Here is a 20,160-nt window from a genome sequence, read left to right on the forward strand (position 1 = left end):
TATATGTTCCTTTGCCAGAAACTATAACTACCATTAACTAGTTTCAGCTTCTCTGTATACCTGGATAACCAGAGTTCACATTTCTCTTATAATTAAATACACCCATTTGCTACAGCTCTTCTCTCATTCTGAGTTTAGGGGAAAAATGCTTTGTAAATGAAGACCTAAATTACTACTTTTGGAAACATAAAGAATATAAAGAACATACAATAGAAAATGTTTCTATTGAAAACTTTAGCATACATGTGAAGGCCGATTAGCATGCAAAAAAACTAGCCCTTCTGTGCAAGCTAATCAGGTCTCCAATAACATTTGTGGGCACTCATATTTAAATGGAGGAATATCATATGCTAATTAGGTTTTAGCAGTGATAGTAGTGTGGTATGCTGTCTTCTATCTGCTATTTCCTGTGTGCCTGCTAAAGCCTAACATTTAACACCTGCCTTGGCCCAAGTGTTAATTTAGTGTATGCCATCAGGGTCAAAATTCTAAACTTGTAATTTTAGGGGGGAGGCATCCATGCGCTTGGGGTATCCCCCAAGCTTTGTCCACCACCTTTCCAACACAAAATTCAAGGAACATGTGTGACCCTATCTTCCCTACCATCCTCCTAACCCACATAAGAAGAGGTGTCCTGCCCTGCTCTTGCCCCTACCCCCAGCTTAATACAAAAAGGAAGGGCTTCCATATCCCCTCTCTCCAGGTACATAAGAGCAGGGACCTCAATTCCCCTGTCCTCCCGACACATAAAGCTAAAGGTCTTCATGTCCCAATCTTCCAAGCATATCCATGTTCCCATCCTCTGAAATCAAAAACCTAGGGGCCTTGTGCACATATCCTTCCACCCTCTCAAATGAAAAGGCAAGAGGCCTTAGCCCCCCCCCATACACACACACCATCAGGCAGGAAATTCCAGGGATCTGGGTGTCCCCCCTTCCTCCCATCAACAGGTACATACCCTTTCCAAAGTCCTTGAAGCAAAGATGGGGGCAAGAAAGAGCACCTATACATCCTGGCCCAAAGCCTCCGACATCCAAAATGGCACTGACTGACCTCAGGTGCTCCTTTGCGGAGTGTTGGGCTAGGATGTCAAGTTGCTTTCTCCTGCCTCTATCTAAGGCCTAAGGACTTTAGAAATGATAAGCAGGAGGAGTCTATGTTGTGGGGAAGGAAGGGGCAGAAGGCCACCCAGACTCCTGGAATTTGTTTGCCAGTGAGACATGGGGATTTGGAGGCCCCTTGCTTTTTTGCTCAGGAGGATGACGAGCATGGAGGTCCCTTCTTACATGTTCTGGGGAGGGGAGGGGAGTAGGGTGATCTGCCTTCTAGGTGAGAAATAGAAAAATCTATTATTTTTAGATGATATTGTATTAAGTTTTTGTTATATTTTTATTTTTTCAAATGTATTTACCAAGGGGGTCATTTTCCAAGGAGTTACCGCAGGAGATAATTCTGCAAATGTTTAATTTTGTTTTCAGGGGGTGGAGTTGGGGCGGAGCATATGTAAAATAGGAAAGAGTTATCATGTGCCGCAAAACAGCCACAGTGTTAGCACGGCTCCTAACACAGCCAATAGCTACACCTCTTTCATTTGCGGTACGTTGTGCGCTAGAGGCCAGTAAAGGTTTATCACAGTTCATGATGTTTCTGGACAGCCTGTTTCAGTATGGGTGGGGAGGGAGAGGGAGAGAGACTTGCTATAGTGCCTCCTCCCTAGACAGGTATTTGTATCCCTATGGTAGGCCCACCTAGTAACTCGAGGTGGGGATTAGGTATTAGTGTAGGGGGTTGGGGGCCACTTTCACATTCAACATGAGACGTACGAACAGAACAGTGGTCTCTTGTGAAGATTTGATGGCCTTCGGAGTGAGGAAACTCACTCCAAGATGAGATTTGGACAATGTTCTCTCCACCTAGCTTGATGGACACTCTACCTGGGCAACAACAAGCTAGGTGGAGAGAACATTGTCCAAATCTCATCTTGGAGTGAGTTTCCTCAATCCGAAGGCCAGCAAATCTTCACAAGAGACCACTGTTCTGTTCGTACGTCTCATGTTGAATGTGAAAGTGGCCCCCAACCCCCTACACTAATACCTAATCCCCACCTCGAGTTACTAGGTGGGCCTACCATAGGGATACAAATACCTGTCTAGGGAGGAGGCACTATAGCAAGTCTCTCTCTCTCTCTCTCTCTCTCTCTCTCTCTCTCTCTCTCTCTCTCTCTCCCTCTCTCTCTCTCCCTAGCCTGCAGCATACTGAAACAGGCTGTCCAGAAACATTGTGAACTGCAATGTAGCTCAAATTGGGTTAATAGTGCAATTTGCGCTAAGAGCATGTTGCATAGCTGTTATTGCAATTTGCGATACACATGCTTATTAGCATAAGGTAACACCCCTTTTTGGTATCGCATGCGATATTGGAAAATGAGGCCCCAAGTCTCCCAGGAGGATAGAAAATGGTGTGCAAAAGGAACATCAACAAAATGCACAGTAGTTACTCACATTAATCAGATGCAAACAGCAAGCACAATTTTACAGTCAAACAATCATGCAAAGGCCATATAAAATAGCCTTGTTTTATAATGTTTCAGAAATATAGATAGAACGTCAACTTCCTCGAGCATACATAAGGTATGGAATTCCAAATAAGAGGCCATACACAAGAGAGGGCTTTTGTTTAGTTGAAACTATGTTTATATGCTCAGGGATCTTAAACAAAATTTTTTGGGAGGAACACTGTAGCCGGCTAGGATTATAGCAAAATACACAACCAGAAAGAAAGAAGGGGCACAGTTTTAAAAAATTTGATTGAGTAAGCAAAGTAATTTAAACTTGAATCTTTGCTCTATAGTGAGCCAGTGAAGTTTCTTAAGAAAAGAACAAACTTGATCATTGAGTTTAGGCTTGGTGATTAAATAAGTCGCCGTATTTTGGATAAGTTGCAGTTCATGCAGTTGCTATTTCAGAAGACATCTTGAAAGAGAATTACAATTATCTATACACATAAAAGGTAATTTTCAAAAGGATTTATGTGTATAAAATGGCTTTTGAAAACTGCTACATTTATGCTTGTAACTCCTTTCAAAATTCACTCCATAGAGATCAACACGTGAATCAGCAGACAAAGAAGATCTGGCTCGTTTAAGTATGGGCAAAGAAAACAAATGTTCCAAAGCTTAAAAAAAGCAGGCCTTTATTAGTGTATTAAAATGTTTTTGCATTTATAATTGTGAGTTCAACCAGACTTCTAAAATGTCAATGTTACCCTTTGGAGGGGTAATAAAGTTCCCAGTTTGAATTTGATGTATATCCAGAAGAAAATGAGGGCATTTAAGCCATAAAAATTCAGTTTTCTCTTAGTTTAACTTCTACTTACTACATCAGCCATTGTTCAATCTCATGAATATGTTACTACAGAATCATCGCAATTACAACCAAAGGAACCATAGATTTGAATATCATCATAATATACTTTGAGCTGGTATGGAAAAATGGAAGATAAATGAAAATTAATTTCATTTAAAGATTTATCTGTTCTTCCAAGGTTGATAATCCATTCAACACATAATACATACAGCAATAAATATAATCACATAATGATACGTTTGATAAAATAGTTGAAAACATAGTTAATTACTAGGGGAAACTGAGAGAAAATTCTCTCTCACTCAAAGCACAATTAAGCTCTGGAATTCATTGCTGGAGGATGTGGTTAAGACAGTTAGCCTAGCTGCATTTAAAAATGTTTTAGACAAATTTGTGGAGGAAAAGTCCATAAACAGTTATTAACCAGGCAGACTTAAAGAATAGCCACTACTTATTACTACACGATAGCAGCATGGGATCTTTTTACTATTTGGGAATCTTACCATTAAGTACTTGTGACCTGGATGGGCCACTGTTGGAAGCAGGATGCTGGGCTTCATGGACCCTCAGTCTGACCCAGTATGGCAAATTTTTATGTTCTTATCTTCTAAATGCTTACCATATGACAACTGATGTTCAAACATTGTAGTATACACCCCAGTGGGATCTATGCACTAAAACTTGCATAAACAATTTTTACAATGCATGTCACTAAAAATTATAAGGCAATTTTTGTAAAGGAATTTGCCCAGGTAACTAAGCAGTTACCTACAGTGCCGTCACCAAGGGTGGACAAAAAGGACCACTGCATTGGGCAGCAAGCCAGGGGGGCCACTACATTTCCCTTTTGAGTCAGACTGCTTGCACACAAGACTGAAAAAGAGGGAGCACCTAAAGCAACCTTTGCCCAAAGTGCTGTTTCATACTGCAAACTATCCTGGTTACCCAGATAGGTAACCTAGGTTGAAAATTGCCCTCTTATCAGTAGCCAAAAATGGGTACTTTTAGCCACTGCAAAAGAGGTTCGGAACAGTGCCATTTTAACCTATCTTGAGGCCCCATGATTTTTAAAACTTGCCCCTTTAGAAGGTAACTTTAAAACAAGAGTACAGGCCCCCATACATCCACGCATGGGCATGCGAGCACACAAATGCAGGAATTTAAAATCATGCACACATTTACGCACATACGATTTAAAATACATCTACTGCGCATGTGTGTGCTCCTAATTTTAAGCGGTTACTCAAGCAAACGTATTTTGTGCATCTTTCTTAGGACTTTGTCAGCTTTAACACACGCAGATAAGTGGATTTTAAAACATGCTCACGAGAAGGCCATTCCCAGTTTTACCGATTAGTCCACCAGTTTGCCCAGTCTGTCTTGAGGTCATCCAGAACTCTCTGGTTCTTCAGCCTGCACTCCGGCCACCCCCCACCCAGTTTACCCAGACTCCTCACCCAGTCGATTTAGGCCTAAACAGGGATTTATGAAGACTTACACCTCATCAGGAGCAGAAGCAAACATTCGCAGCTAACAGCCCGCTGCACGCTGTGGCTTCCAGATTTAAAATATGAAGATGCACATGTAACTATTGGCCCTGCCCCAGAATGCCCTTGACCTGCTCTTGCCCCTTCCCCATATTTTTTTGCTTGAGCATATGCATATATGTGCATAATTTGTGTCTTTTAAATATGCCTTGCTCGGCTCATATGCTCATATATATGGGTTTTATAGCGCGAGTAACGCTTTTAAAATTCACCCCTTAATGTGCATGCTAGAATGCTTCTTAATGGACTATGCACTAAATTTAGGGGTAAATTTTATAAATTTCCGTGCGCGCATACTTTTGTTCGTGCACCAGGCGCGAACAAAAGTACGCTAGATTTTATAAGATACGCGCGTAGCTGCGTGTATCTTATAAAATCCGGGGTCGGCGCGTGCAAGGGGGTGCACATTTGTGCAACCTGCGCGTGCCGAGCCCGGCACGCGCTGCCTGTTCTCCCCGGGGGCTGGTCCGGAGGCCTCGACCACGCCCCCGGGCCAGCGCCATGCTCCTGGTCCCGCCCCGAACTGCCCATGACACGCCCCCAGACACGCCCCTCCCCGCCCCTTTACGAAACCCCGGACTTACGCGCGTCCCGGGGCTGTGCGCGCGCTGGCAGCCTATGCAAAATAGGTGCGCGTAAATCCAGCCGGATTTATGCGCGCAGGGCTTTTAAAATCCGGCCCTTAGTGTGCAAAAAAATTAACTTCCATAGCATGTACACAGTAACACAAAAACTTTGCTTGTGCAGCACTAACTAGTGCAAAAATGCTAAATAGCGCAGTCATGGTAAACTGAGAATTATCATTTCTTTTTTCTTCTTGTTCCGCCTCCCTCATTGAAAACGTTATAAAGGTAAGCCTGGCATATGCTGCTATTTGTCAGGCATGAGAGAAAAGCTACTGAAGTCTAACAGAGAAGGTGAACAAAGAACACATACTAACAAACAGAGCTAACTAAGATGCAACTGATGTCTCGGAAAAGGCTGGAAGAGAGGACGAGGAGGAGGAAAATGCTGAAGAGCTGGAGCGGGGATCAGAGCCAGAGGCTGCAAAAGGTGCTACAGAGGCTGTTGCATGGCTTTACCAATGCATGTTGTGTTTCAAGCAACTAGAGTACAACAAGATTGAGATTCTGGATCTAATCTTATGTAACTCAAAGATGTTCTGTGACAAAGATTGTACTAGAAAAGGCCTAGAAGGTCAAGAAACAAGTTTGGGAATGAATTACAGCAGATGTCAACATGGGATCGTCAAACACATCAAACATATATAAACCACTTCAGAATTTATAAACTGTTTTTATGCACTGTCACATAGGTAGCTGTGTGGTTCAGGCTTTGGGGTTTCCTTAATTAATTAAAGTTGTTATAAGTTAACAGTTTACAATTTTCCTCAACGAAGTTTCACCAATAAAAGAAAAATTAATTATTTTGTCACTTGGTATTATTAAAGTTAAATTTATTAAAGTGGCAATAGAGAATATGATTTACTGGGAAAACAAATATAAACATGAATTATGGTACCAGGTTTTAAAACATTCCAAACATTTTAATTATATCTGTATTTCAAATTCTGTCTATCTTATAAAATATTTACTGCACTATTAACTATTTAAATGTTTTTTTAAGAGTCTTTAATACTTTTACACATGTATTCGTTGGTGCACTTATCTTTGACTCCCACGATGACTTGTGTACGCTGGTTTTTGAACAAAGATGAAACATTTTTAAGGCTACAGTGCTCTCTGGATTTATGCTTGACCACGTTGTCACTGGAGCTTGACCACGTCGTCTCTGGAGCTATTTCCTAATATTCTGACTTTAAGAAATCAATAAAAGAACCTGTCTCCCTGAGACTGTCAATTTTTACTTTCTTTAATATTACTAGCTTCAAAATAAAAGGCTAATTCAGTTCCCTGTCTACAACTAGGAAAGGTGGATAAGAATAAATTAATATGTTTTCAGATCAGACACTTTTTAAATGAGTTATATAACACACGAGATCCTTATACCCATTCAGTCACGGTCAATTAAATGACGAAACAATAGTCTGATCATAAGCTACACCTACTAGAGGACCACGCTAGCTAATGCTTGTTCAGCAATTTGTGAAATGTTTGTTCAGCAAAAACCAGAACGCATGTGTGAAAGATAAGAGTTGTAAAGTGCATAAAAGTTTGCTCCGAAGGGGGCGTGGCATGCAGTTGTACTGAGCCTTTGTCTTAGCTGCATCTTGCTGGCAATAAAAGTCTATCTTTACGGATCAGTTGTCTGGACCTCCTTACTGACTAAAAAGAGACGGTTACATTTAACTCTTTCCTCAAACAGTTCTCAGATAACTGTATTTAAATGGAAATGAGGTTTTGAAAATAAGAAGTCTTGAAGCCCAAAATGAAAATCCTTTTGCTCTTCTGCCAAAAGCGCTTTTAATTTCCCTTTGGAATTCAGCAGCAGTCACCCTTATCTTCCGGTGTTCTGCAAAATATATTTAAGCAGCAATATTTGTCTGCTTCTAATAGGGCTTTAACTTCAGGGTAATTATGATATCACACAATCAGTTTCACAAGTTTCATTCAGCTAACTATGAAAGCTGAGAAAATATCCGTGTTTCAGCTGTTTTATTTTTAATCTCACTAAAGTAATTTCCTTACCTTTGGCAGGCAAATAAACATTAATAATCACTCTCATTCACTCTTAATTAGTGTTTCTTAAATGTTTTTTAAGGTGTTTTACACAGTATAAAGGCCTAATTAACAGAGCTCAGCAGCGCACACTCTCTCTCTGTCACCTTTCCTAGCTCAACCCCTCACTGACCAACTGTCATGCAGAGAAAAAAAAAAGATTATTGCTGATGTCATAAAAAGAAAAGTGTTTACTTGGGATAGATAAGTAATTAACAGAAATCTTTAAAAAAAACAAAACCCTTGGTTCAAGAAATTAGTAAAAAGGAAACTTATTAACTAATTTAAATGCATTCCCAATTATACCAATTTTCCAAACAAAATAGCAACTTGGCTATAATTTGTACCATTATTTTAAACTCTGTTATAGTGAGCAGATGACCAGTGCTCTGCTGTTAAGGGAATAGCTTCCCTGGATACCCGTTGCTATGGTTCCCAAGCACTTTACACAATGAAGGCATCACTGGCACTTATACAGCCCCTTCAAATTAATTATTTTATTTGTAATTCTCTTCACCACATTTACACACAGATATTGGGATATCAAAAGGGCATCCATGAAAAGAATACCAAAATCCAGGCTTTTTGCAGGAAGCTACCAAAGTAAGCCTGCTTTTCCAGTTCTCCTAATTCCACTGAAGCAATGCCTTCCTGAAAAGTTGGATCGGAAAGCCGATGACGGCCCTACTTCCCCTGTAAGGTCACGTCTATCATGTTAGTAGACACATGATAAAGGGGACTGGTGGCCCTTTACTATATGTCCATATCAGTAGGAATGCACTCTGATTATGTAGGCTGATGGTCATTTCCTTACAAGGGAAGTGTTCTGTGATTAGTTCTTTTTTTTTTTTTATCATGCAATGTTTTAAATCTCCACAGTGCCTTTTACTTATCAATAAAAGCTAGTGTTCATTGCAGTTAGAATTTGTAAAATTTCTTTAGACCTATGGATTCTCCTTGGACTTGATGAAGATACCATGACACAGCCCATGTCAGGACTATATCTGGAGGGATTATATTTAGAATGGTGGTTCCAATTTTCATATAACAGAAACTGAGTTTTTTTTCTCTTATTTTTTTCTGCTAGCATTGAGATTGTCATGAAATATTGCTGCTGGCATTAGATAATCAATGGGTAAAAGGGGCACTTGGGGATGTCAAAGCCATAGCAGAGAGACTAAATTAATTCTTCGCTTCAGTATTCACTGAGGAAGATGTAAGAGATATACCCATGACAGAAATGATATTCAAAGGTGATGATTCAGAAAAACTGAAACAAATCTCAATGAACCTGGAAAATATACTAGGGAAAATTGACAAACTAAAGAGTAGCAAATCACCTGGACCAGATGGTATACATCCCAGAGTGCTGAAAGAACTGAGAAATGAAATTGCAGACCTGCTATTGGAAATTTGTAAACTATCAGTAATATCATCTATGGTACCTGAAGACTGGAGGGTTGCCAATGCAATATCAATTTTTAAAAAGGGATCAAGAGTTGATCCAGTAAATTATAGACTATCAAAAAGAACAAGATTGTTGAACATATGGATAAATATAGTTTAATGGGACAAAACCAACATGGATTTAAGCACGGGAAGCCTGGCCTCCCAAATTTGCTACATTGTTTTGAGGGCGTAAATAAACATGTGGATAAAGGAAAGCCAGTTGATATAGTGTATCTGGATTTCCAGAAAGCATTTGACAAAGTCCCTCATGAGAGATTTCTTAGGAAATTAGAAAGTCATGGGATAGGTGGCAGTGTCCTATTGTGGATTGCCAACTGGTTAAAAGATAGAAAACAGAGAGTATGGCTACATGGTAAATTTTCCCAATGGAAAAAGGTGAATAGTGGAGTTCCCTAGGGATATGTTCTGGGACCTCTATTTAATATATTTATAAATGACCTGGAAATGGAATCAACAAGTGAGGCAATCAGATTTGCAGATGACACAAAATTAGTCAAAGTTGTTATATAACAAGAGGATTGTGAGAAATTGCAAGAGGACATTTCAAAACTGGGAGACTGGGCATGCAAATGGCGAATGAAATTTAATGTGGATAAGTGCAAAGTAATGCACTTAGGGAAGAGTAACCCAAATTATAGCTACACAATGCAAGATTCCACATTAGGGGTCACCACTCAGGAAAAGGATTTAGGTGTCATCGTTGAAAATACATTGAAATTTTCTGCTCAGTGTGCAGCAGCAGCTAAGAAAGCAAATACAATGCTAAGGTGTTATGATTCTGCCCTCATGGGCAGCCTCTTACCTTCTCTCTGCCTGCCCCGTGATCCGGAGGCCACAGTCCCTGGTCTTCCTTGTAGCTGGAGCCGCTACTCAGCCTGCCTTCTGTGGCTTGAGAGCTGCGGACAACGCTGGGCCTATTCCTCTGCCCCGCCCTGCTCTTCAGCATTAGCAACATCATGGCGCTGTCCATGGTTCTGCTTCCTGTTTCCTGCTTCCTTCCTAAGGGGCGAGGCCGCGTCTTCTTTGGTGATTTAAAGGGCCAGCATAGGAGTGGCCCATTGATGACCTCACTTCCTGGAAACTCCCTCTTCTGCTTATATAAAGATCTTGGATTCATTCATGCCTTGCCTTTGCAATGAGCCAGTCTTCTGAGGAGCCTCTCCTTCCTCTTGGACTCCATGTTCCTGCTCTTGCTGGGTGTTCCAGGTTTTTAAGGGATCCCACTTCGTTTCATCTCTGCTGTTTTGATCACCATCTCTGATGTCCTGATGTTTTCGAGTCCTCAGTCTTTGATGTCCTGATGTTCCCGACGTCCTCCGTCTCTACCATTCTGATGTTCCGGAAGACCTGATGTCCTCGATGGCTAGAGATCCTTACGTTCCTGATCTTCCTGATGTCTGTTCCTGTGATGTTCCAGCTCCTCGAGTCCTCCAGATGTCCATCCTGAGGGTAAATCTGTTTCGTCCAGTTCCTGTTCTCATACATTGGAGCCTCAGTCAGTTGGATTCCTTTCCTGAGCCTGCCCCACTCCCGCATGGTCCATGACCAGCCTCCCGGTTGTGTAGGGCGCGCAATGGGACAGGGTGGTCTGTGACCAGCCCATTGGGTCCGCCTGTGTTGGTGGGCTGTGTAGGGTGCCCTGAGGAACAGTGCCCATCTGTCTTCATCCAAGTCATCCCAATTCCTCCTGTCTCGTCTGGATTTCCCAAGGTCCATAAGAGATATCCTTGCCTCGGACATTTCTGATGCCCTGAGCCTCCATCTGCTCTAGTTCCAGATGCCTTCTATTAGTGAGCTTCCATCCAATCGCCTTTCCGGATGTCCTGACGTCTTTTGTTCCTGTTGTCGATGCCTTGTGTTCTACTCCTGAGTCCTGAAGTCTTCGTCTCAGCCTTCAAGCTTCAGTCCTTGTCCGTCCTTGTCTCCTGTCTGGCCTGCCGCCTCTGTTGCTACCCTGCGGCAAGTCCGAAAGGGCATGGAGTAGTCAGAGGACCACTCAGAGACCAACCATGTTTGGTTGGTCTCACTAGGCAGGCAGGTCAGCAGGGACCTGGTCATTTCCAACCCTAGACGAGGTCTGTCTTACCACAAAGGGGCACACATCTTACCCCCTAGCGCTCCCAGCCAGCAGAGCGTAACAAGGATTATTAAGAAAGGAATGGAGAACAAAACAGAGAATAAAATAATGCCTCTGTATCACTCCATTGTGCAACCTCATCTTGAGTATTGTGTGCAGTTCTGGTGACCACATCTCAAGAAAGATATAGCAGAATTAGAAAAGGTACAGAGAAGGGTGACCAAAATGATAAAGTGACTGGAACAATTCCCCTATAAAGAAAGGCTAATGAGGTTAGGACTCTTCAGCCTGGAAAAGAGATGGCTGAGGGAAAGGAAGGAGTAAACTTTAATCAGAAAGACCAGGGGACACAAAATAACGTTACTAGGTAATACATTTAAAATTAATAAGAGAAAATATTTTTTTACTCAACGCATAATTCAGCTCTGGAATTCATTGCCAGAGGATGTGGTGAAAGTTATTAGTGTAGCTGCATTTAAAAAAAGGTTTGGATAAGTTCTTGGAAGAAAAGTCCATTAACCATTAGTAAGGTAGAGTGGAAGAAATACATTGCTTGGGATAAGCAGCATGGAATGTATCTACCCCTTGGAATCCTGCCAGGTGTATATGACCTGGCTTGGCCACTGTTGGGAACAGGATACTACGCTTGATAGACCTTTGGTCTGACCCAGTATGGCAAGTCTTATGTTCTTAATATGATGAAGGAAGACAGTTTAGCGATTTTGGCATCTCATCCAGTCATTCATTGTCTGCTCTGGTTAAATTGTAGCTTCTGAAGAAGAACAATTTTTGAAACGCAGCCCATGTGGAGCAAGCACCGAGCATTTAATACTGTTGACATCATTGAGATGTACTCTTCTAAAAAACCGCAGATAAGTCAATAAACATTTTTATTTGCATTTATAAAAAAAATACCAAAAATAAATACATTTTCAAAGTGGGAAGAAACATTTTTATATGTGTGGGATTTATTCTCTCTGCTATAGGTCCATTCTACAATAGAATGGAATGACTGTGATGATCATTGCTGGATGTGGTTAGTCAATCCAAATACCATTGGAGATGTTCTGAGGCTTGACCTAGAACAGAAATCTGAGTGGCCATATCTGATTTGAGATCCACATATTTGGGAGTTCCCTGGCCCCAGCAGATTTTAACGGTGGGTGGGAAGGGCCTGGAGAGACCCCAGCTGGGACCAAGGAAGCCCAGCTGGGCAAGCCTGGGCCCCGGGTTCAATTTTTGAAGGGCGTGACAATGCATGCAGGGCTGTGGGAGGCCCTTTTAAAAAATAATAATAATAAAGGATTTGGTAGGGGGGGTTTATTGTTTTAGAATTTTTTTGGAATTTAATTATTTTTTGTGTTTGACAAATGAATACAATAGAATAAAAACCTTAAACAAACCAAAACATGAAAAAATACCACAAAAGCAAATCAAACCAACCCAAATTAAAAATTTTGGGGCTTCACATCCTTACCAGCAGGTCTGGTTTTCAGCATTTTCACAGTGAATATGCATGAGATATTTTTGCATACAATGGAGGCAGTGCATACAAATATACTTCATGCATATTAATTGTGGCTGTCCTGAAAATCAGGCTTGCTTGTGGCACTTCAGTATCAAAACTGCCTACCCCTGATTTATAGCATGAATTTTAGTATATAGGTCCCATATTGTTTCAGAACAGTTAAAAGTTCTTTTGTCTGTATTTATTTATTTATTATTTATTTATTTATTGGTTTTTATATACCAATGTTCATGAAAACATATCACATCAGTTTACACTTAAGGGCAAATATTCATTTAAAAACATTTGCATTTCAAACATAAAGGAAAAGATATAAATACATAGTTTCATAAAATAATAAAATATTAAAATAGATAAGATATAGAATTTAAAACTAAAAATTAAAGTTTCAAAAGATAAAAGTAGTAGTTAAAATAATAATAAAAATGTATACTATCATGGCTGATTGTTCCTCTCTGGCACCTATGAAACACTTGAAATATATAACTATGAAACAGTTACAAAAGGGCAGTTTCTTTTGCAGCAGGTTCCTGTAAAAAAGGGCTCTGTTACCAGATAATTACTGAAGTTAATTATCCCAAGTACTGTCTTAACTAGAGCAAGGCAAGTGGATCAGCCTCAGGTAAAAATCCAATAGGAGACACTAATGGGACTTTTCACAGAAGCAAAATTCTTTAAACACAAATATTCAGAAAGACATTCTTTAAAGATTATTCTTACCAGGTCTCAGTCCTGCAGAAATATTGTGTTCTCTTGCCATAAAAAGCATTTCTACAGCTAATGAAATATTATGCAAAGACTAGGCTTCAAAGCCACCCAACAAAAAAAAAAAAAGCTAGATGAAACTAGCAGTGCTCCTAATCGGCCACGTCTTCATGATTTGAGTTTTTATTCATTTTATTAGGCAATTTTATTTTCCTAACTAAAACAGATTGGCTTTAAAGTGATACGTTAATTAATATTTTATTTTAAAATGTAGAAAATGAGTGTCTTGTTAGCTTGTCACGAATGCTGCACACAACTGAGGCACAAGAACATTTTAAAAAAACAAAATAGTAAAATGCAGCAGTAACATTTCCTTCCTAAGAAATGCAAGAAAACTAATCTGGGGATTTTCAATCAAAAATCCAGTCTCTAATTTAACACAATAATTCCTGTGGACCTTAAAAAAAAACTATGAAACCAACTGGTTGGACAGTTTCACAACAACAATAATAAAAAAATCCAAGGGGTTATTATTGCCTAGAAGGATCCTTTATAAGCAGTATAAACAAATGACATATAGAAAGGACTTGAACAATTTTTTACACAACTACTGAACTTGAAAATCAATAAGATAATGAAACCACAAAATAAAGGAAAAACCCCCACTATGCAGAGCCCTCAGGTTCCTGTGACAGTACAGGGAAAATTCTGTGCAAAGATTTTTAAGTTGTTTAATGTCAAACTATTTTACAGTATAAAAATAATTTTCCAACTTTTCTAGTGCATCTGGATATACATTTTTGCTCTCTTTCATTCTTTTCTCCATTTCAGTTTTCACTTCTTTTTTTATTTTCCATTCCTTTCTTTCTCAGCTTTCTTCTCTTCTTTCACTCCTTCTGTCACTCCAGCCTGTCTTTCTCTCTCGCAATGGTGCCTTTTCTCTTGCTTGTCGTCACCTCTCTAAAATGTATTTTTCTTTTCTTCCCAGACTCTCTTTCTTCCACTCTATGCTTTTTCATCCTTCGATTCTCTAATCACCATTTCTCCCACATCCAATCCCTGAATGTCCTCTCATGCAGCCGCCCACCTAACTTTTCTTCTTGCCCACATTTCACCTTTTCCTACCCCCATTGCCAGATCACTCCCCTTCCCTTTCCCCACACTTACTCCCATTCCTCACCCTTTCTTTCCCCATCCGATTTCTCTCTCTTCCTTCTCTCATCCTCTTCCTTTCCCCATCTCTGTCTCTTCTCTCTCCCATCCTCACTTCTTTTTGCTCTTTTTCCCTCCCTTCCCTGATCCTTTCCTTCTTCATTCCTTCCCTATCCTCCCGATTCTCTTCACCAGGAGGAGAGCGGCAATTCATATTGGGGTACATTTTAAAACACAGCGCGCGCGCGGTCTTTTGTTTGCGCACCAGGCGTGAAAAAAAGTACGCCGGATTTTATAAGATACGCACGTAGCCTATAAAATCCGGGGTCGGCGCGTGCAAGGGGGTGCACATTTGTGCAACTTGCACGCGCCGAGCCCTGTGTGCGCTGCCCGTTCCCTCTGAGGCCGCTCCGAAATCGGAGCGGCCTCGAAGGGAACTTTCATTCCGCCTCCCCCCACCTTCCCCTCCCTTCCCCACCTACCCCCCCCCCCCGGCCCTATCTAACCCCCCCCCCCCCACCTCTGTCGCACAAGTTACGCCTGCTCGAGGCAGACGTAACTTTGTGCGCACCAGTCTGGCTGCCGCGCGCCATGTTCCAGTCCGGGGGCTGGTCTGGAGGCCACGGCCACGCCCCCCGGTACGCCCCCGGGCCAAAACCACGCCCGCGGCACCGCCCCCAGATGATGGACGACTGTGTCATGCCCCCGATACACCCACGAAGATGCGCCGGCCGTGTCACGCCTCCGACACGCCCACCCCAAGAAAGCCCCGGGACTTACGTGCGTCCTGGGGCTTTGCGCGCGCCGGAAGCCTATGCAATATAGGCTCAGCGCGCGCAGGGGCGTTTTAAAAGGGTTACGCGCGTACCTTATGAGCGTAACCCTTTTAAAATCTGGCCCTTTGTGTGTGCCACCCAAGAGAGATTCATATTTTGACCATGCAGCACACCATAGTGCCATGCAGTTCAAAGCGCACAAACAAGAGGAGGCAGATACATCATGAAATACCACAGCTGGTGGTGATGAAATACCATGGGGAGAGAAGGGAGGGAAGAGAAGTGCCATGTCAGCTGTCATGTCCTCTTGATTTCCTACAATTCTACTGGAACTCGAGAATTCTGTAGCAAGGGCCAAATTTTGTGTCCTTATGGCAGTGGTATTGTGATAGACCCTGAAAGTGATTAAACCTAAATAATATGTAGCCAAGAAATGCTAAGAATAATATGTAGCCAAGAAATGCTAAGAAATATAATTCTGTCATGAATCTTGTCAATCATAAACTATAGCTAAGATCTTGGATTTGTCTACATAAGCCATAACCAGACATATGTGGAGACCAATTCATCTCTGGAAGTGGTACACTGAAAATATCTTTAGTTGGGAAGAAAATATTTTTAGGCAACTTGAAAAGAAAAGATCCAGTTGCATACAAAAGATACCACTGACTTATTAAACTTGATACAAGCATCTCTCTACCATTTTGGTCATCTTGGATATGGAATTCATAGAAACATAATGGCAGAAAAATACCATACAGTCTCTCAAGCCATAAGAACATAAGATATGCCATACTGGGTCAGACCAAGGGTCCATCAAGCCCAGTATCCTGTGTCCAATAGTGGCCAATCCAAATCACAAGTACCTGGCAAGACCCAAACATTAAATAAATCACAAGTTACTATTGCTTATTAATTAATAACAGTTTATGAATTTTTCCTTCTAGGAACTTATCCAAAGCTTTTTTAACACTAGTTTCACTAACTGCTGTAACCACATCTTCTGCAATGAATCACAGAGCCTAATATGCACTGAGTGAAAAAGAATTCTCCTCGATTTGTTTTAAATGAGCTACTTGCTAACTTCATGGAGTGCCCCCTGTACCTTCTATTATCTGAGAGAGTAAATAACCGATTTACATTAACTTGTTCAAGTCCTTTCATGATTTTGTAGACCTCTATCATATCTCCCCTCAGCTGTCTTTTCTCCAAGCTGAACAGCCGTAACCTCTTTAGCCTTTCCTCATGGGGAGCTGTTTCATCCCCACTATAATTTTGGTCACCCTTCTCTGCACTTTCGCCAGTACAACTATACCTTTTTTGCGATGCGGTGACCAGAATTGCACACAGTATTCAAGATGCGGTCTCACTATGGAGAGATACAGAGGCATTATGACATCCATCCTTTTATTTGCTATTCCCTTCCTAATAATTCCTAACATTCTATTTGCTTTTTTGATCGCTACAGCACACTGAGCCAATGATGAATTCAATGTATTATCCAATTTGATACCTACATCTCTTCCCTGAGTGGTAACTCCTAAGATAGAACCTAACATTGTGTAACTACAGCAAGGGTTATTTTTCCCTACATGCATCACTTTGCACTTGTCCACATTAAATTTCATCTGTCATTTGGAAGGCCAATCTTCCAGTCTTGCAAGGTTCTCTTGCAATTCATCACAATCCACATACATTTTTTGAATATGATCCTCCATGTTTCTAAGATCAGAATGTGTTCTTCGTAGACTGGACAAGCTGAAACTTTTAGATTCTAACCATTCCAACCATGTCTCTGGCAAATATTTTCAAACAATGCCACCACTTCTGGTCTTAAAATTGTTGTTGCTTTTAGTGCCTTCATTCAGTAGAACATAAGAAGTACCATGCTGGGTCAGATGGATTTAGGTTTTTGTTGCCTTTAAGCACTGTTGAGGCTATTGTGTCCTCTGCCTCATTGCACATGGTTAAGAGGGGAAGGGCCTGGATTAGGGAGCAGAGCAGCATTTTTTTTCTTGCTCTGCTGTCTGTCAACCTCATCCCCTTCCTTCCTGTTCTCTGTATGCTGCCTGGGAGGGGAGGGGAGGGAAGGAGAGAGGAGGGGCTGAAGCAGGAAACAGAAGGCTGTTCTCAACTAAATAAGATTCAGCAGAGAAGAAAGAAGGAAGGCCAAATGATTGTCAGCATGGTTAAAAAGTGAGGTGAAAGAGGCTATTTTAGTCAAAAGATCTTCATTCAAAAATTGGAAGAAGGATCCATCAGAGGAAAATAGGATAAAGCATAAGCATTGGCAAGTTAGAACATAAGAACATAAGAAATTGCCATACTGGGACAGACCAAGGGTCCATCAAGCCCAGCATCCTGTTTCCAACAGAGGCCAAAAACCAGGCCACAAGAACCTGGCAATTACCCAAACACTAAGAAGAACCCATGCTACTGATGCAATTAATAGCAGTGGCTATTCCCTAAGTATAATTGATTAATAGCCATTAATGGACTTCTCCTCCAAGAACTTATCCAAACCTTTTTTGAACCCAGCTACACTAACTGCACTAACTACCTTCTCTGGCAACAAATTCCAGAGCTTTATTGTGCGTTGAGTGAAAAAGAATTTTCTCCGATTAGTCTTAAATGTGTTACTTGCTAACTTCATGGAATGCCCCCTAGTCCTTCTATTATTCGAAAGTGTAAATAACCGAGTCACATCTACTCGTTCAAGACCTCTCATGATCTTAAAGACCTCTATCATATCCCCCCTCAGCCGTCTCTTCTCCAAGCTGAACAGCCCTAACCTCTTCCGCCTTTCCTCATAGGGGAGCTGTTCTATCCCCTTTATCATTTTGGTTGCCCTTCTCTGTACCTTCTCCATCACAACTATATCTTTTTTGAGATGCGGTGACCAGAATTGTACACAGTATTCAAGGTGCGGTCTCACCATAGAGCGATACAGAGGCATTATGACATTTTCCGTTCTATTAACCATTCCCTTCCTAATAATTCCTAACATTCTATTTGCTTTTTTGACTGCTGCAGCACACTGAGCCGACGATTTTAAAGTATTATCCACTATGATGCCTAGATCTTTTTCCTGGTTGGTAGCTCCTAACATGGAACCTAACATCGTGTAACTAAGCAAGGGTTATTTTTCCCTATGTGCATCACCTTGCACTTGTCCACATTACATTTCATCTGCCATTTGCATGCCCAATCTTCCAGTCTTGCAAGGTCCTCCTGTAATGTATCACAGTCTGCCTGTGATTTAACTACTCTGAATAATTTTGTATCATCCGCAAATTTGATAACCTCACTCGTCGTATTCCTTTCCAGATCATTTATATATATATTGAAAAGCACCGGTCCCAATACAGATCCCTGAGGTACTCCACTGTTTACCCTTTTCCACTGAGAATATTGACCATTTAATCCTACTCTCTGTTTCCTGTCTTTTAACCAGTTTGTAATCCACAAAAGGACATCGCCTCCTATCCCATGACTTTTTAGTTTTCGTAGAAGCCTCTCATGAGGGACTTTGTCAAACGCCTTCTGAAAATCCAAATATACTATATCTACCGGTTCACCTTTATCCACATGTTTATTAACCCCTTCAAAAAAATGAAGCAGATTTGTTAGGCAAGACTTCCCTTGGGTAAATCCATGTTGACTGTGTCCCATTAAATCATGTCTTTCTATATGCTCTACAATTTTGATCTTGAGAATAGTTTCCACTATTTTTCCCGGCACTGAAGTCAGGCTCACTGGTCTATAATTACCCGGATCGCCCCTGGAGCCTTTTTTAAATATTGGGGTTACATTGGCCACCCTCCAGTCTTCAGGTACAATGGATGATTTTAATGATAGGTTACAAATTTTAACTAATAGATCAGAAATTTCATTTTTGAGTTCCTTCAGAACCCTAGGATGCATACCATCCGGTCCAGGTGATTTGCTACTCTTTAGTTTGTCAATCTGGCAATGTAAGACATTGATAAGACAGGCTAAGAGAGAATTTGAAAAGAAGTTGGCTGTAGAGGCAAAAACTCACAGTAAAAACTTTTTTAAATATATCCGAAGCAGAAAGCCTGTGAGGGAGTCAGTTGGACCATTAGATGATCGAGGGGTTAAAGGGGCACTTAGAGAAGATAAGGCCATCGCGGAAAGATTAATGATTTCTTTGCTTCGGTGTTTACTGAAGAGGACGTTGGGGAGATACCCGTAATGGAGAAGGTTTTCATGGGCAATGATTCAGATGGACTGAATCAAATCACGGTGAACCTAGAAGATGTGGTAGGCCTGATTGTCAAACTGAAGAGTAGTAAATCACCCGGACTGGATGGTATACACCCCAGAGTTCTGAAGGAACTAAAAAATGAAATTTCAGACCTATTAGTAAAAATTTGTAACTTATCATTAAAATCCTCCATTGTACCTGAAGACTGGAGGATAGCAAATGTAACCACAATATTTAAAAAGGGCTCCAGGGGCGATCCGGGAAACTACAGACCGGTTAGCCTGACTTCAGTGCCAGGAAAAATAGTAGAAAGTGTTCTAAACATCAAAATCACAGAACATATAGAAAGACATGGTTTAATGGAACAAAGTCAGCATGGCTTTACCCAGGGCAAGTCTTGCCTCACAAATCTGCTTCACTTTTTTGAAGGAGTTAATAAATATGTGGATAAAGGTGAACCGGTAGATATAGTATACTTGGATTTTCAGAAGGCGTTTGACAAAGTTCCTCATGAGAGGCTTCTAGGAAAAGTAAAAAGTTATGGGATAGGTGGCGATGTCCTTTCGTGGATTGCAAACTGGCTAAAAGACAGGAAACAGAGAGTAGGATTAAATGGGCAATTTTCTCAGTGGAA

Source organism: Rhinatrema bivittatum, chromosome 5 (assembly GCF_901001135.1).
Source record: "Rhinatrema bivittatum chromosome 5, aRhiBiv1.1, whole genome shotgun sequence".
Classification (NCBI taxonomy): domain Eukaryota; kingdom Metazoa; phylum Chordata; class Amphibia; order Gymnophiona; family Rhinatrematidae; genus Rhinatrema; species Rhinatrema bivittatum.